Genomic DNA, 19,376 nt, shown 5'->3' with positions numbered 1-19,376 from the left:
CATGTTTAATATGGCAACGTCATCATTTTATTCAGCCATTGGCTCAAATGAATCCATTTCTATTTAAATTTATTGATGGAATTCCTAATATTTCATTCTTTAAAATCTAATTTGAAGATTAAAGAGAAACTAAGGTTCAAAGAGATCCTATCTTATTAATGCATGTTCTTGGCTATATAAATGATTTAAAGTTAAATTACATAAAAGGATCAAATATTTTTCTCTTGTTGAAAGATCTTGATTTTTATAAACCAATATCTATGGTAAAAGTTCCTGACTTTAGTACTTTTCATACTCATAGAGAAATGATAAATAACTGTTCATACAGAGAATTTAGAGCAAACCAGAGTGAACATGTGTGTGCATACACACCCACAAAGCTTCAGTGAGCCCTCAAACACTATCGTTAGTTGCTTTAATTACCCCTAACATTCTCTGCATTTTTCTTTTTCTCTCCTCATTGACAACCAATAATTTTAAGTATTGTATTCAAACTACTCTTAAATACGTGTACACTTTCCAGATCTCTCACGATGCTTTCTTTTCACAGAGGTACTTTTTTTTTAAGCTTACACTATTTTATAGATACTCTATTACTTTATGACTGCCAATTATGTATGAGGACACTTCTATCAATATCAATGGCATTTGGCAGGGTTCTAGTTGAAAAGGCAAGGTAACTATTAGAATTTGATAGGTAGCCCGTGACATTGATTTTTAAATCCAGGTCTCTGAAACACAGTTCTTTTCATTAAAGGACCATGAAACAGAAATAGAATAATATTACAATCCTTTTTTTTTAAAGTAAATTTCAGTCTCATTCAGAGGCATATCAGAATTACAATGAAAAATTCAAGAGACTGACAAAAATCAACCCCCTGGCAAATTTCAGCCGAAGTCTTCTGATACAAATTCATCACGCTGACACGTACACCTTTATAACTCAATGAGGAGAAATTGCTTAAATATACCTGGAAGTTCAAGAGACTGAAAATCAAACACCAACACTAAAGACAAATTATTATTTTTTCCTATTACTCTGTCAGTTCAAATAGCTATGTCCAATTTAGTTCCATTTGTTTAGATCTGACAAGCTTGGAAATTATTCTTTATTGGAGAAGTCGAAGAGAGTTTTGTCCTGCCAAAAATGTGCTAATGGCTCAGCAATCATTGCTTGCTTTATTTAAAGGATGAGTTTGCTGTGGAGGTAACCATTCTCTCTGACTTTAAAGCTGAACTTTTTCACTTGGGTTTTTCCAGAAGATTCTTGCTAATTATTCAAAGGGTTTCTCCTTTCCCACTTGCTTGACTGAAAAACTGAAGATATGAAGTTGACAAGTTGTTTATGTCATATAGGCTACACAGAAGAAATAAACTCATGACAACTTTCTGCAATAAACAAAATGTGCCCATAGGCAAGGTTTAAGTCACAATAGTAATCCTCCTGCTAAAAGCAACAGTAATTCCAGTAGTAAAAAAGGGGGTGATCATGAAGATTCTTCTGATTGTTCAACAGAGTAACAGCCTAATCAAGTTGCTATGCACACAAAAGTCTAGATAACTCAAATAACGAGACATTCTTTTTAATCCACTAAAATTGCTTTTACCCTAAAGTTGAATTTTGAATAAAACAATGTTTTCTAGACATCTATCCTCCTCAATTTCACCTGTCAAATCCTTAGTCCTCTGTAAATCCCTCTAGAGCTCTAGCCCAAATTCTCTACCATTTATAGACACTTCTATTTGTTTAAGGGATCTTCCACATACCACCTTCTGCTTTAAGTGAGAATTTTTTTTCGTTTTTTGTATATAGAGTCTCCGCTATAAAACCTCACGCTACTTAATGGTAAGATCCCTACCTAGTACTTGGCTTTTCCCTCAGTACTTATCACACATGATACTCAATAAATGTTTGTTGAATAAATATGTATATTTCAAGAAATTTTGATTCAGATTTAAATGTTTGCCCACTTCTGCAACTGGATGTGCATGTAGAAGTTAGATACAACTGAAGTGATTGGAAGTTAGCATATCAATTATTATGTGAGTATGAAAAGGAAGCAGGAAGTTGAAGGAGATGCTTAAACAAAGGGGAAAGTGAGAAACAGAGATAAGGAAGAGAAGTAAGGGACACCTTTTCTTTTTTTCAGCTTCTCTATTCTCCCTCTCTAATAATTTATTAACATTATGAATGAACGAAAGAAAATAAAGTACTGGAGATGTAAGAATCCAAGGATGTTAGCCCACATGCAAACTTATGGCTGCATTAAAAGTGCCCTGCACTTTGTTTAACACTTTGTTGTCACCATTTTGAAAGTCTTAGTAATTTTTTAAATGGGGCTCTGCAATTTCATTTTGCGCTAGGTCCCCCTAAACATGTAGTCAGTCCTGGTCTCCATGTAAGACAAATAAAGTAACTCCAACTTGGAAGAGTTGGTTAAAGGGGCTGGAAATTTCACCTGCTGGCTCCTTCTCATTTCTTATTCTCTCATTGGTGGAATTCTATTTCAAGGGGTGTTAATCTACGGTGTTGCATAAACTAGACCCACAACAGGGGTTTCACTCTATCCCTAAGTGTCTTACTTCGTTTTTGACAGTTGATATAATTAGAAAAATTTTATTTGCTTATAATCGAAACCAGCCTACCTGAACTCTTCTTACCCATTAGTCCTCATTTTGCCTTAAATCAACACTGCTCAAGTCTACTCCCTATTTTACAGGAAAGGTGTCACTTGCATCTTCCTAATCTGCCCAGCTTACAAACACCCGGTTCCTTCAACTAGTCCTCCTAAGGTATAAGGGTTAGTCATTACTTATGCTCCTAAGTAATAACTAACATTTACTGAGTACTTACTATGTGCTAGATATTATTTTAAGTAGTTTTATGTATTAACTCATTTAACTCTCACAAAAACTCTATGAGGTATATACTACTCTCAAGAAGGGGTATAGTATGAGCTAAATGATGTCTTGTCAGGAAATTGTAAATGTAAAGCGGTGTCTCTAGTTCTGGAAGGCCAACAACTTGAAATAAAATCTGGGAAAGGGGGTGGGGGGATGGATAAATTAGAAGGTTGGGATTAACATATACACACTACTATATATAAAATAGATCACCAACAAGGACCTACTGTATAGCACAGGGAACTATACTCAGTATCTTGTAATAACCTATAAGGGAAAAGAACCTGAAAAAGTATATATATATATATATATATATATATATATATATATATATATATATATGTGTGTGTGTGTGTGTGTGTGTAACTGAATCACTGTGCTCTACACCTGAAACTAACACGATATTGTAAATCAACTATACTTCAATTAAAAAAATTTTTTTTAAATCTGTACCCATTGGCACAAGGGTATGTCACCTATACTTGGGGACAGGAGTCAGGGTCGACCTAGATTCTAACCTCTACCATATCCACTAATAGTTGGGTTACTTTGAGCCAGTCGCTTAGCCTCTCTGGGTCTTCATTTCCCAATTTGCAAAATAAAGATAATAATACCTTCCTTAAATGGTAGCCATTCAAGTTAAATAATTTGATTAATATAAAGTTTCTATTGTTATAACAAGTACATAATAGGTAATCTATAAATATTCGTTTCATATTCTACTATCCTTCCCACTATATTCTACCTTCCAACAGACAAATTCCTACTGTAAACGTGCCACCAAAAACTAAACAACAATTTAGATGTAATCTGAACAAAAAAAGCAGTCATTCCCTACCTGCTACCTCACTGCGGCCTAATTTAATATCGGTCTTCTTTCTAATCAAGGGAACTAAACTTAGATTGGGTTCTCTGTTTGTAGGTTTTACAGGGTACATGGAACTTAACGCCTGGGAGGCAGTGACAGTTATACTAATGAACAGCCAATTTGTTAGAGATACTAGCAAGTTCCAAATTTAAAGAATATTTCTGGAAATTAAAATCTGCGCAGTAGTATTTCTCTGGAGACATTTACAAGTTAGTTACTTTGCTTCTCTAGACATGTCTAAATCATAAGAGATTTTTTGTAAGTGTTATAAAGAATTAACATATGTTTACCTGCCTGATTATTTGCCTTGAATACACTTGTTTCAATCTTAAGAGTTAGGAGACAATTTGATTATGTAACTAGTTAGATCCTAGCCTACATTTCTTCTAATATGTCTTCAGGGTGTGTGTGTGCGTGCATGCGTGTGTGTGTGTGTGTGTGTGTGTGTGTGTGTGTGTGAAAGAGGGAGAGAAAGAAAGACAGAAATATATATATAATATATATATATTATATATATATATATATATATATATATTTTTTTTTTTTTTACTGGAGGTGGTAGGGAGATGTAGGGCAGCTGGATTTCTAAGAACATTTAAATCCCAGAGTGGGTTAGAAATGCTTGTCTACTGCATAGCCCCCACCTCAGGGTTTATTTTTGTGCCTGTCATTATATTAGTTCACTAATATAAATTAAGGAGTCTTTAGTGATAGGGCAAACATTTTCTATCTGAGTGAATTTCCACTACAAGCATTTTCAATGACTGATTAGTCAGTCTGGTGGCACTTTAACTTTTTTCACTAATTTCATTTTTTACATCTGCTACTGAATTACTGAATCTGAATTATAACACTAAAAAATTAAATTATAGCTATCAGGTTCTTTATTATAGCTTTCTTCCTTATACTCCATAAATAACCTTTTAAGCTCAGTACACTCTCTCGAGTTATACGTAGGGAGAAACCTTCCCCACGAATCTTATTTATCTGCTTACTTCAGTTGAAAAATATACATATAGTACTTCTTTGCTGGCTTCAAGCAAATATATGAGAGTGGCCTGATCGTCATTCAAAACATTTGAAATGACAGACTTGCTCCAATTCATAATTTGAAGAAAAGTAAAGTGTAAGAAAAATATTTTAAGTGAGATTTTTATATGGAAAGACTCTTCAATTACATAGTACCTAAGAGAACTGATATGCATTTAAGGAAAAAAAAAATCACAATACTCTGGTGACATTCTCTAGACCATGTGCAGGATGTGTAATTTTATGTAAATATAAAAGCTTTTCCAGCAACTTGAGGAATTTTTTTTCTCTGAATTAAATATTTCTATTAATTTTACCCATTGACAAAGTAACCCAGCACTTCTTAACATCTTTGCTCTAAGAAAGGCCAGGTAAAAAAAAAAAAAGAAAAAGAAAGGCCAGGTAACAATTTACTCTTGCAAGTCTGCATGTGAATAGGCCCCAACCTGATTATAAGCACCCTGTAATTTTCTTTAACTGAATATATTTAGTTGAAGAATTACTATCAGCCGAGTGGCATAACATTAAAGTGACTCATACAGAAAGCACATGTAAAAAAGAAAAGGACATTACAAGCAGCCCAAACAATAGGCACAGTTGTATTCTTTCTCAAGTACATTTATAAGTTAATATTTTCATTTTATATGAATGCTATACATGGAAATGAAGCAAATATGTTTATACAATAAAAATAGCAAAGGCTCATCCAGCACTGTTGGCTTCTCAGGCCTTTAAAGAAAATAAGTGATAAATGGCACCCAAATAAGAAATTCCTCTAATTAAAAAAAAAATCTGTTAGAGAATGACTCATTCTTAGGAGAAAAAAAAATTGTTAAAAAGTCACCTTAACAGAAAACACAACTTAACTAGAGTCCTTACTAAATGAAATTTTAAAACGTATGTCCTCAATGTGTGTTCACAAGAGCCATCCATCACTTGCCCCTGGAACATGTGCCTTTGGGTATAAGGTGCAGTTTTTCTCAATTGGATCCATAATACGGCCTGAACTGATGCTGAGAGCAGAGGAACATCCATAACAAAACATGAAAACTACTTTATAAACCATATACATGTTTAACTCGAAAAACTTCACTAAGTATATTTCACTGTCTGGGTTCATACATTTGTACGAGATCTCAGCCTGTAAACCTCAGTCTGAATGCATTTTTTTAAAAGAAAGAAGTGGAGCCTTCTAACAAAAAGAAAAGACAAAACAAACAAACAACCTTGCTAATAACTATGGAAGTTACGGTGAAAGGATAGCCGGGGTAAAGGAGGAGAGAAGAAAAGTTTAAAACCCTCTGAATCATGATTTGCAACCCAAAATTCTGTAGCCTGACTACCGACCCACTAGCACTGGACAGCCAAGCTGCCAGTGAATCATCGAGTTCTTTCACCTGCTGTCTCTTCTCCAACTGTTATTCTGCCTGCAGCAAATAGTATGTGTGAATTTTTAAATCAAAGACTAAAAAACAAACTAAAATCTCTTACTCTTGTTGACAGTCTTAGCTCAAGGCCAGGATTGGGAAGTACAAGTGCAAGCCGAAGCTTCTATAAAGCAATGCTAGATGTAGTCTTGTTGGAATAGTTTGTTCTCATTATGAAGAATCTTTTTTAAAGCTCATTTGTTTTTCTTATAGTAAAAGATCTCTCACTCACCCACATCTCAAACTGGAATAATTTTAATGGGTCAAGTCATGTCTTTATTGAGTTGAGGCTGGGCTATACTGACTTGTCCTCTCTTGGAGATTTTATGTAAGTGGCTGGAATGGTATTCTCCTTAGCAAAAAAGCTTGCCAGAACCTTCAGATATTGATAAATCCTTTATGGCAATCCTATATTAAAGTCTTCACTTGTCAAGTCTATGTAATGCATTCTTCTTTTGCTTGTAATCAGAACACAAGTGGTAAAAAGGACCCTTATGAAAGGAGGCTACTTAATATTACCTATAACAGGAGGCCTTAAAACTAAATTAGTGAAATTATGGAAAAATATGTAAAATGTAGACTTGTTGACTAAAGACTAGAAAGGAAAACAATCTTACAAAATCTGAAATTACATCTTTGTAAAATTTGGAATTTTGAGTCTATGTTTATGTATGCATTTAGTTTTGAGCTATAATAATTACTGAAAAAAATCACAAAGAAAAAACATGTGAAAAACAACTATATTCAATGTTGCCAAAGTTCTGATAAACCAGCTGTGAGAAATGAGCACTGTTTTTTTTTTTTTTTTTCACGTCAAAACAACTACCAGCTTCTTGAAAAGGCATTCACAAATGTTCTCATCTGAGGAACCATTTAATGGCAACTTTACTAACCCCCTTACTCCTGGTATATTATATCCTTAATAAGGTACGAAAAGATTATATTGATTGATAAACCATTTGAATACTTTCTTCCATGTGTTATTTGGCAAGAATTAAATACATGTAGGTAGTGTCATCATAAAGCTATAATGTGGGACTTCCCTGGTGGTCCAGTGGGTACAACTCCATGCTCCCAATGCAGGGGGCCCGGGTTCGATCCCTGGTCGGGGAACTAGATCTCACATGCATACCGCAACTAAGAAGTCCGCATTCTGGGCTTCCCTGGTGGCGCAGGGGTTAAGAATCCGCCTGCCAATGCAGGGGACACGGGTTCGAGCCCTGGGCCGGGAAGATCCCACATGCCGTGGAGCAACTAAGCCCATGCACTGCAACTACTGAGCCTGTGCTCTAGAGCCCACAAGCCACAACTACTGAGCCCATTCGCCACAGCTACTGAAGCCTGCGCGCCTAGAGCCCGTGCTCTGCAACAAGAGAAGCCACTGCAATGAGAAGCCCGCACACCACAACAAAGAGTAGCCCCCGCTTACCGCAGCTAGAGAAAGCCTGTGCGCAGCAACGAAGACCCAATGCAGCCAAAAATAAATAAAAATAGATTAAAAATAAAGCTATAATGCTATATTAAAAGACTGTTAGCCTTCTTGAGTGTAATTTTTGTGACTATGGCCAAATTATCCAAGAAATGTATTTCTGAACTCATCAGGGAAATCACTGGGACTGTACGATTTGGCAAAGTTATTCTTCCACTTGCCTGGGTTCTCCCGGAACAAGTCTAATGAGTGAAGTCCACAGATATGTACTTATACAAAGCCATCGACTTTCACCCAAACTGAATGCAGGTTGTCATGAGGTCAGTGTCAGTGCTGAGGTCATAATGCTGGAGTCATCAGAGTCCCTTCCACATTAGTGCTGCTCGAATTGGCAGTTCTGCTTGGTAGTAGGGCTACAGGTCAGATAAAAGAGGCTTGGGAAGGGTATAGTAAGGTTTGAGTTACGTTTTCCTTCTTCATTAACTGACTGTGGATACTAATAGGATTACTATATGCCCCCAGATAAGAGATTGGCAATGCAAACTAAACAAATTAGAGGATATAACTGTAATGATTTTCTAAGTTCCTCGCCACTGAAATCAGTCCATAAATAAAGTGGGGCTTTATTTGGGTGTTATCATCTCATAAATCTACTATAGCTTAAGTGTTTTTGCCTAATAACCTAACAATGGATTAAAAGAGGAAATGAGGTTTGAGGGGTAGGTGGGGCCTTTTAGCCCATGATAAGGACTTCAGGTTTCACCCTAAGAGTAATGGGAATGCACTGAAGGGCTTTAAGCAGGGGAGGCTGATGAAAATTACACTTTAAAAAAGATTAAACTCTGGCAGCTATGTGGAAAATGGAGGGAGGGGGTCAAGAATAGAAAAGGGGAGAAGAGTTAAGAAACAATGATTATGGTCTAGACAGGAGGTGATGGTGGCTTGGATTAGGGTGACCAAAGATGGTTGTGGTATGTAATTTAGACACAGAGCTGACTGGGCTTGGGGTGAATAAAATGTGAGCGGTAAGGAAGAAGGGATTGTTAAGAATGATTCCTGGGTTTCTGGCATGAACAAAGGAAACGGAGACATCAGGAGGGAGATTTGGGGGGAATATTCACGGGTTTATTTAGCTTTGGACCAACCAAGTTTCAATTGTATGAAGCATCCAAGTTGAGATTGCAAATAGGAGGTTGGATATATAGATCTGGAGGTCAGAAGAGAGGTCTGAGCTGGATACAGGAAATAGGGAGGCATTTGTATACAGATCCAACTTCAGTTACATTGTTTCATTATATAATTTAATACAGTTAGTTTTGTGGCTATATAAGTCTAGGTAATAATTCCTCATCCTTGACTCATTCCAAGTACAAACATTTCTAGATGTTGGGTAAGGTCATTTTCCTCTAGGCTATGCTTGTAATTTATTCCTATTTTCCCTCTTTCCTCTACTTTGCTGTGAGTTACTCTGAACTTTCATAGGTACCACGGATATTCCTATTGTCTTCCCCGCCCTAAAGTCTTGCTGTTATACTTCTCTTGAAACAAATGTTGCTAATAACAACCACACAGCTAATTGCATTTGGAGGTGGGGGGGAGTACACAAAATCTAAAAGCTGCAGGCCTTTAAAGCACAGAGTCAAGAAAATATCTGCCCAAATTTCCTTAAAAGAAGAAGGAGAAATCTGAAAGACTCGATTGTTTTTCCTTCATAGTGTACATAATTGATACATTAACCCTGGTACAAGTGGAAGGGTTAAGGGTGGTTTAGCCAATACAAGACAAAGTAGGTTTCATCCTTCTTTGGTCCCTCTTTCCCACCAGCTCCACTTGAGGTATTCACCGCAAGCATGTCTTCTTCCTGTTTGTACCTCTACAAACTTCATTTAGGGCATACACATTTCTAGCTTTCACTGTTGCTTGTTTTTCTTTGAATAGTCATTGCAATTAATTGCAGTTTCTTATCAGTGAACTTTTTTTTTTAAAGGTCAACAGCAGTGATTACCTGTATTTTAATCAGAGTGGAACAATATAATTACCACTCCTGAGTGTACTGAGTAGAAAGGGATACTGCACACATCTGCTTTAGTTCCCAAGTCAGTAACTCTGTTGCTGCCCTGGACGTGATAAAGTCCTTCTCTCCTTTATTTTTTTTAAAGGATCTATTTATTTATCCCTTTATTTTTATTTCTAAATTTTTAAAATGAATTTCACCTTCCATCAATTTCAAAAGGTCCATCACTGTCCCTCCAGTTAGTCAGCGAGTTACATTTGCCACTGTAATCTCTATCCTTCAGTATTTGAAAATAAATGTTTAACAATTATGGTCCTTTTACCGAAATTATTTTGCCGACTTATAAAGGATTTGGAGGTCTTCTATGGAGCCAGTAATGGATAAGAAAACTCAAATAAGAATTCCACCCAAATGGTCATTACTTTCAACCTCAGACAACTAGAAATTAACATTCATTATGTAGGTCTATCAATTTCCCACCAAAATCAAAGCTACTATTTCAGTATTAAATATGGTTGGCTGCTAAAAGTTGCAGAATAACATTTTTTAAGCTGTGATCACAGGAAATTCTAACCATGACACACAACCAGATGTCATGCTGGTAATACTTGCTGACAAAAGAGATTTAGCCCTGAACATCATATATGTTCTTCCACAACAGTTTTTCTAGTAGCTCAAACTAGCCAAACGTTATAAAACATGTTTCAGTATTAAAATACTGTATTCAACCACAATTAACATTAATTTACAGAATGTGGTAAAACACACGTAGCGGAGTGCCCAGCACTTAGGAGGTGCTGACTAGTGTCAGTAGAATTGGGATTGGAATCCGAATGAACCATACATCCTACTAAATAGTCCTCCTAGAAACACACTTCCAAATTAGTCAACAATGGCGTCATAAAATCTGGTTCCACACTATGCCAGACTTATTCTTTAAAAACTAAAACCTGATTTTGCCACCACAATGCTTAAAATCTTTCAGTAATCCAATGGTGTGCTATGCTATGGTGGAGAAAAAAAGCATGGCCTTTGGAGTCAGACACACCTATTTCAAATTCTTTATCCACTACTTACTATGCGATTCTGGGCAAGTTACTTCACCTTTATGAACCTTAGTTTCTTCATCAGTGAAATGGGGAAAACAATTCTAACCTCATAAGGTTGTCATAGTGATAAAGTGAAATGATGTAGACCGAGCTCTTATCATATAAACTAGCACCTAACAGAATTAGAAAGATGTTATTTCTTTTTGTGCTCCCCGTCACATACAGGATCAATATGTATAAGGCCTTTAAATAGATGACTTCCATCTCCTTATCTCTCATTTTCACTTAAGGCCATTCTCCCACACTTAATGCTCCTGAACTGCCATCCTCAACTTCTCTTTCACGTCTCCCTCCCTTGGTTCACATTTCTCTGCCTGGGATATCTTTCTGTTACCCTGGACTAATGAACTCCCATTCTTCTTCTTCTTTTTAAAGAATATAAGCAACTTTTAATTATTTTTTTGTGGAAGTTTTAAGCATAGTTTTTGTTTTTACGAAAGTTATAAATGTACATAATTTATAGAGTCAAATCATTCTATAAAACTGGTTACGAAAATAGCACCTGCTGTCTCCTGCCCCCTATTTCCCACTCCCCAGAGGCACTTGCTTCCTTTTACTTGATTAAAAAAAAAATTTTGCCCTCCATAATGGGGGAATAAAAGCAAATGTTACTACTTCTTATTTTATTGTTTTTGTTTTTCCTTCCCAGCTTTATTGAAATATAATTGACCCATAGCATTGTGTAAGTTTAAGTATACTGATGTGTTGATTTGACACATTTATATACTGCAAAATTATCACCACCATAGCTTTAGTTAACACCTCCATCCCGTCACATAACTATCATTTCTTTTTTGTGGTGAGAACATTTAAAATCTACTCTCTTAGCAACATTCAAGTATCTGATACAATATTATTAGTTATAGTCACTATGCTGTATAATAGATCCCCAGAACTTCTTAATCTAATAACTAGAAGTTTGTACCCTTTGACTAATATCTCCCAATTTATCCCACGCCACCCTGGTAACCACCACTCTACTCTCTTTCTCTGGAATTCCCATTCTGCTCAAGGTCAACTCGTCTATGGAGTTTTTCATGACATCTCTAGATGTAGTAACCCCATTCTCAGTGCTCCCATAGTATTTTTGATTCTTTTAAGGTTTTTTCATTGCATTCTAATAGTTTATACAGCTACTTCTCTCAAGAGAATTTTAGTTCCTTTAAAGCACAGTGAGGCTATCAAAAATATTTTCCTATTCTCAGCTTTTAACACTGTACCTGCCATACTGTGAGTGCTTAATAAATTTTGTCTGAACTGAGACACCATGTTTCTCATTTACCCAATTAGCAAACACGATTTTTAAAGTGTACACTACTTTGTACTGCTGAGGGTACAGTTACAGAAACTCTCGTACAATGTAAACCGAAAAAAAAATCATAACTTTCCAAGAAAAGAATTAGAGTTAAGTGGCTTATAAATATTCTAACGTTTGACACAGTAATACTAGTTGTTGTTAACTGTCTTCAAAAAAAAAAAAAAAAAAAAAAGCCTGAAAGAGAAGCCAGGCTTTTGGCCAAAGAAAATCATATGGTCTTATTTAAACTGGCACAAAAATGACAATCTAGATGACCAGAGATAAGGGAATCATTAAGTAAAAACTTTAGTACAATGATATGAATGATAATTATATAGCCAATAATGTGAAATTCACAAAAACTTTGGAATACATGTGATTTCTTTCATATCAATTGAAAAAAATCATCTTATGAAAGTTTATGTACAGTAGGATCTTAACTGTTTAATGCATTTTGTTTTAATAACCTCTTTGTAAAAGAAAAGACACTCCCTAAGTTTGAATGGTACCCCCATATCACTCATGTTCATTCTGCATTTTATAGGGGATACAATATTGGGACATAGGGTGAATCTAATAGTTAACAAAGAAGGGAAAGAACCTTTTTAAGTGTATAGGGAGATTCTATGAAGCAACACCTACCCGCCAAAAATCATTGGCTATGTCTCGGGTCCTGAAGAAATGAACTACCTTAGAGGCACAAAGGATGTTTTAAATCTGTCATCTTCCATAAGACCCCCCCTCCAAAACATCTGAACTTTGTCATGAAGAATTTTCAATCTATTCAAATATGTTCCTGAAAAGTCCCTCCACCCCTGCAAAAAGAGACTCATCAAATATCCAAGGAAGTGCTACAGACACTTTTGGGTAATTTAAATAGCAACTAGTTTTGAAAGTCATGCAAAGAAAAGCTGTCGAAAACCTTCATTCATCTACACGGGTGGGAAAACATTCGGCAAAGGAAAGGTGAATAAAGAGCTCAGAGACTGAAATATTCTGGCAAAAATATCTACAAGCACATACACACACAATCTGGTCAAAGGCCCTTCGGATTTTTCAAATGCCTCATGATCATTTATGAAATCAGGGAAAGGAAAAGTGAAAATAATCATGAATACAAGCACCGCAAGGTAATACCTTGCGTATTGTATGTCCTCAAATATATAAATACATGTATAAATTGTTATTCCAGATCAAGAGTTGGCAAACTACTTGCACATAGGCCAGATCTGGCTCACTGCCTGTTTTTATATGGCCTGCAAGCTAAGAATGCTTTTTACATTTATAAGTGGTTGCAAAAAAATGAAAGAATAAAATTTGTGACACATGAAAATTGTATGAAATTCAAATTTAAGTGTCTATAAGTAAAGTTTTATAGGAACACGGCCATTGACACATTGCCTATGGCTGCAGAGCTGAGTCCTTGTGACACGGACGCTGTGTGGTCAGCAAAGCCCGAAATATTTAACGACTGACTCCTGATGGGAAAAGTCTGCTGACCTGTGTTCTATTTTTTTTAATTGAGATATAATTGACATATATCTTTGTATTAGTTTTAGGTGTACAATGCACCGACTGGCTATATGTATATATTGTGAAATGATGACCACAATAAGTTTAGTCAACATCCATCACCTCACATAGTTACAAAATTTTTGTGTGTGTGATGAGAAATTTTAAGATCTAGTCTCTTAGCAACTCTCAAATATATAATACAGCATCCTAACTACAGTCACTTGCTATCCATTACATACCTCCCTAGAACTTGATTATCTTATAACTGGAAGTCTGTACCTTTTAACCACCTTCACCCATTTTGCTCACCCCTCACCTCTAGCAAACACCGTGAGCTCTAGATGAATAAAAATACACTCTTGGGAGGGGCAACAGCAATTTCCTAGCCCAGATCGTTCATGAGGATATGGAGAAAGAGAGAAATCAAAAGTGATTGTCCATGTATATACAGCCAGGTCTCTGGATTTCTGGTTCCTCTTCCAATCACAATGCACTTGAGTCTGTTTACAACAACTATTTCCATCCTTCTGAGGATAAATGCATACTGTGAATCCCACAAGGTGCAGCTGATTATATAAGCTTATTCTGCCAAATGCATCAACAGAATAATTATTTAACAGCTAAAAAAAGCATTTTTTATACAGCTAGCATAATACCACAGACAGATAGGATTAAGGCACCTCTGGCAAAATTTGAAAAATCTTCAAATTAAGTAAAATATAACAGCAATAGGTGCATGCAGAAACTCAAAGCCAGGTCCTGTAAGCCAGCCAATATAAGAGGAAAAATCAGCCATTATAAAGTAATATGAAATGTAATCTCAATGGCCAAATAATCACTTGTCAAAGTAACACAGAGGGGATGCAAATCAAATTCTCCAGTATTATATCTCTACCTTATACTTCCTTTCAGACTTTCCTAAAGATCTAATAAATAATTGACCAAGAAGTATACTATATAACTGATCTATTTGTAGTTAACTTGGGCTTTAAAATGATAATCCAATACATTTTAGGAAGTTGCCAAGTTACACATCCCAGTGTTACACACACATGCGCGCACACACACACACAGACACACGCACTCATTTTATTCTCATAACCACTCTGTGAGATATATCCTGTTATTATCCCTATTTACATACGAGAAATCTGAGGCAAAGAGAGACTACATAATTTCCTCAAGGTTATATACGTAGTAAGTGGCAGAACTAGTATGTGAAGTTATGTAGTCTAGTCTGTGCTTTTAACCAATATGCTCTACTGGCTCTTAGGAATAAGGAAAGGCAAGTTTTAGTTAAGCAGCATTCCCAAGTATGAGAAGTACAAGCGGAACCTGGTACGTGAAGTTCTTTTATGTCCCTAATTTAACACATGGTTATTTAGTGTCTGCTAATGGCACAACATTGCAATAGCAAAGGACAAGGACCTGAGAGAGGAGTAAAGCACAGTCCTGCTATGCTCAGAGCTTTTAATTTTGTAAGGAGGTTAAAACAAGTACATACAAGGATGGATACATTGATGAGAGGTACCAGTCAGATTATAAGCATTAAAGAGTGAGTAGGCAAAGACATAGCAAACAAACTTATGGTTACCAAAGGGGAAAGAGGGGAAGGGATAAGTTGGGAGTTTGGGATTAACAGATACACACTACTATAGATGAAACAGATAAACAACAAGGACCTATTGTATAGCACAGGGAACTATACTAAATATCTTGTAATAACCTATAATGGGAAACAATCTGAAAAATAATATATATATATATATATATATATATATATACACACATATGTATAAATGAATCACTTTGCTGTACACTTGAAACTAACACAACATTGTAAATTAATTATACTTCAATAAAAAAAAGTGAGCAGGAAGTAAGAAACTTTGGAAAGAGATGGAGGATGATGTATTCCTTGAGACATGTGACTGTAAATGAAAGAGGTAGTTTCCATCTCCTAAGTCAAGAAGGAGAAAAGGTGATCTTCTAGGCATACAGAGGATGGACTTGGGGGCTTGAGGAGAACAAACACAGTTTGGAATTGCTGTTGTGGGAGAACAAGAGAGGATCTGAGTTAAACGGAAATCGGTCGCTACTCCATTAGGAGCCCAAGGTTAGAAATCATGAGATAGAAGATCCCATCAGGTGGACTGTATGACTTTTGTTATCTACGCAGGACTTGGAATTGGAACAGAGCAATAGGAATAGCCGGGTATGAATGACAGAAGACAAAAGGAGGGGGGCTTGAGGAAAAATGTGAGATTCCACAGTGCTGGCAGTGTGTGCTAGAAATGTACAGGTCAGGTGATGTGTTGAGTGCAGCTAGAGGGGAACTGATAGATTGGAAGAAAAGGGAGAGGGTAAGGAAGGGTAAAGGTGAAGTCATAATGAGGCCAACAGACAGGCTCGAGGGGCGAAGGCTGTGTGAGGATCGCTGTGGGAATGAAAGGCACATTTCAAAGTGTGGAATCCTGGAGGCAGCCATATTCTACGACAAAGGCTATTGTTTCCATGCTTTTGGGGGAGCTGAAGTGGAGAGAAAAATTCATGGGGATGGAATCCAGGCCAAGGAACTTTGAGGCCAAGGGGTAGAATGGGACTCATTTTCAATGGCAGAGTCCTCAACGTTCATCTCTTATTTTCTACTGAAGAGACATATTCATTTTCTTGGTTTTTGTACTGCTTTGGTAGTTCTGTAATTTTCTTTCTTGGAAGATGTTTTTGTTTTGTTTCTTGTTTTGATGGAGTGTTATAGTTAGAAGGGAGTAGGACAAGAAGTCTGAGGAAGAGGGTATGATTAGCATAAGGTGAAAATCAGATTTTAGCAGAGCAATATTTTATTATCTCTCCAGGGGAATGCAGATGAACAAAAACTGTGTTTTGGTTCATGGAATGACATGCACACAAACATCTTGAACAATCTTGTTTCCCATATTTTCAAAGCAGATAATATAAAAATAATTGGTAATTCTCTCAAAATGAGAATGGAGTGTTGCTGTAAAAATGTTTTTTAGTTATTTAAATTACACTGAATTCATAGTTACATAGATACACTGGGATATTTTTAACATGGTACTATAAACTGGAAGGCTTTTTCTTTTTTTAAACGTTTTTATAATGTGTATAGAGCTACAGTGAATTATTCTTAATTATATACATACTGTTTACTTGCCATTTTTTTTAAATGGCCACAGTTTTCAGACATGAATACATAATAGTAAAAAAAAATAAAACAGTACATCCAGATGTTAAGAGATGAGTGAACTATTCCCTGAGTGCAATCCACATATGTTTTGTAAGCCAATTAACTCATCTGGGCCTCTGGAGGGTACCAATAAGAACCCTTTCAAGAGTAATTTACTCAAGAAACCTGAAGGAATTAATATGCCTCAAAATGTGTCCCCAAAAGCCCAGTAAACAGTCACTTTTGACCTCTGATCTAATGTATGGAATATTGCCTAAATGGATTTTTACTCAGTAAAACAGAGAGCAAATTCATAATGTACCTTTAGGATCTGCTTTGATGAAATTCTAGTCTCACTTACAGGAGTCTTCAGGGAAGGTATAATAAATGTGGGGCAGCAGGATAACAACAAAAAGAAAGCTGGTCTTAGAAGACCCGAGTCCCACTTACATTCCATATGACTGCACAAGACACATAAACCTCTTTGAGTCTTTGTTTTCTCACCTGTAAAACACGAATGATACCACCTGCCTTGCTGGCCTCATAGAGTGGTTATAAAGTTACAAATGAGTTGTGAAAACTCTTTGTAAACTGTGCTTGTGTCATAAAAAACTTGATTGGATGGCGTTAGAGATGTTGATATAGGGAAATTGTAGTTGGCAGAAGGATGGGGACAAAACAGCCCCCTAACTCTCTTTTCTATGTATAAAGGTAATATTTAGAAAGCAAGGTACAGTACATGAGATATATTTTTCATAGGAAACATTTCAGGAATATCTCTATTCTATGCCACAGATACTTGTATTCATTAGAATTCCATCAACTCATAAAATGGTTACTTTTAGGCCCAAAGTGTATGATATGAAATTTCTAGGTACCTGGAAAAATTATTTGAGGCCAATATTATCATGCTGATTCAACTCCAAATACAAAATTCTCTTTCATTCTATAGAGCAATATGACTCTTCTTTCTAACTGTTTCATTTGCTGCCTTCTATGCGTCTTCCTACCATGTAAATGGAAGCATTCCCAAGACCCTCTGCTCTTTTCTCTAAAAACTCTTCATCATAAGGCATTGCTCTCACATCACGACTTTCATTATTGTATATAAGCTGAGGATTCCCAAATCTCTATATCCAAGCTCCTACCTCTTATTTGAAGAACAGTCTTTTCTTCTCACTTACCAACTAAACACATCCCATTGGGTGGTCCATGTCCTGGTAAGCAACATATCCAAACCTGGGCAACCACTTTCCGCCAGAAACCAAAATCTATTTCCAATTATTCTGTTTGCCACAATGGTACCACCATTCTTTCAGCTGTCATTTATTAAAACCAGGGAGTTAGATTTTACACTTTATCCTTTTTATTAACCACACCTAGCCAATTCTCGTCAATCGTTATTTTTTCAAAATGCCTTTTAGCATCCATCTTTGCCTTTCCATGGCAACTGCCACTTTTCTGAGACTCACATCACCCAAAGGTTAGACTACTGCAACTGGTCTCCACACTTTCAATCCATCTCACAAATGCCTCTGGGGGAGAATGTGTTCTTAGAACACATTTAGTGTTAGTGATGTCACCATCACTCCTTGATTCTGTGAGTTAAAATGAAAACCTTCAATTACATTTGAAGTCTCAAAAGCTACCAGAGGTTACCAAATGCAATTAGAAACTAATGAATATGACTAATATCCTGAACACAAATCAAGAGGTTTTTAGGATAGAAGGCATTAAAGTAACACAAATTAATAGAAGATTACCGTGCTATCTCAGAGATAAACAATAGTCACAATATCCATGGTGGACATAAAATGAAATAGCTTCTGTAAACTTCATACACCAGCCTTATTGTCTCTGAGAATTAAAAATGCACTAGTGTCCATCTGACAAACACATGGATTCTGCTACACATAGATGGACAATGGTGCATCCATGTTATGTTGCTTTTCTCTCTATAAAGTATAAAGTATAAAAGCAACACATACTCAAAGAATTTCTCTCTGTGGCGTGGGTTACAAGCTATGGTTTAAATCAATTCTTTAAATATGCAAATCACATTTCATGCAGAGATCCCTCACTGATCTTGCAAAGTCCAGCTCTCAGCTGCATTTTTAGCATGACGTACAGAGAGAAATCTCAATTTTGCCAGGATAATCTTGTTTTATTGCATTTCTACAGTTTGCTCTTTGCAAATTGTTACTAGCGTCACTCTAATGAGTAGCGAGGTACAGGGATTCTAATTTTATTTGAGACTTTATTCATTTAGGGGGCAAAAGTTCTATTACTTTTCAGAAATAGAAAAACTATGCCTTATTTACATAATTGTAAACCGCTCATTTTCTTTTCTCCATTAGCAGAATATTGCTGCCTAATAAAGGGTATGATCTTAGAAAGAAAATAGTGATCATACACTAATGAGTAGTACTAGAACAACAAGCAAAGTTGGAAAACTCTTTTTTTCGCTTGTAAGACACTTCTTTTTGTCTTACTATACATCAACAGACTTCATTTTCTACATGAATTCTTTCCTCGTAAAAAATACTATTTTCAAATTTTCCACCATAAACACAGAATCCAGCATATGACCCCAATCA

At 36.0% G+C, this 19,376-nt stretch overlaps 1 protein-coding gene across 4 annotated transcripts in view; it reads right to left on the bottom strand.

Annotated features, from left to right (window-relative positions):
* DIAPH2 (diaphanous related formin 2) overlaps positions 1-19,376 on the bottom strand; it is an 868,194-nt gene that overhangs the window by 309,371 nt on the left and 539,447 nt on the right. The gene's annotated exons all lie outside the window — the stretch shown is intronic.

This window comes from Balaenoptera acutorostrata, chromosome X (assembly GCF_949987535.1).
Source record: "Balaenoptera acutorostrata chromosome X, mBalAcu1.1, whole genome shotgun sequence".
Lineage (NCBI taxonomy): Eukaryota > Metazoa > Chordata > Mammalia > Artiodactyla > Balaenopteridae > Balaenoptera > Balaenoptera acutorostrata.
This window is presented reverse-complemented; position numbering and strand designations above follow the sequence as displayed.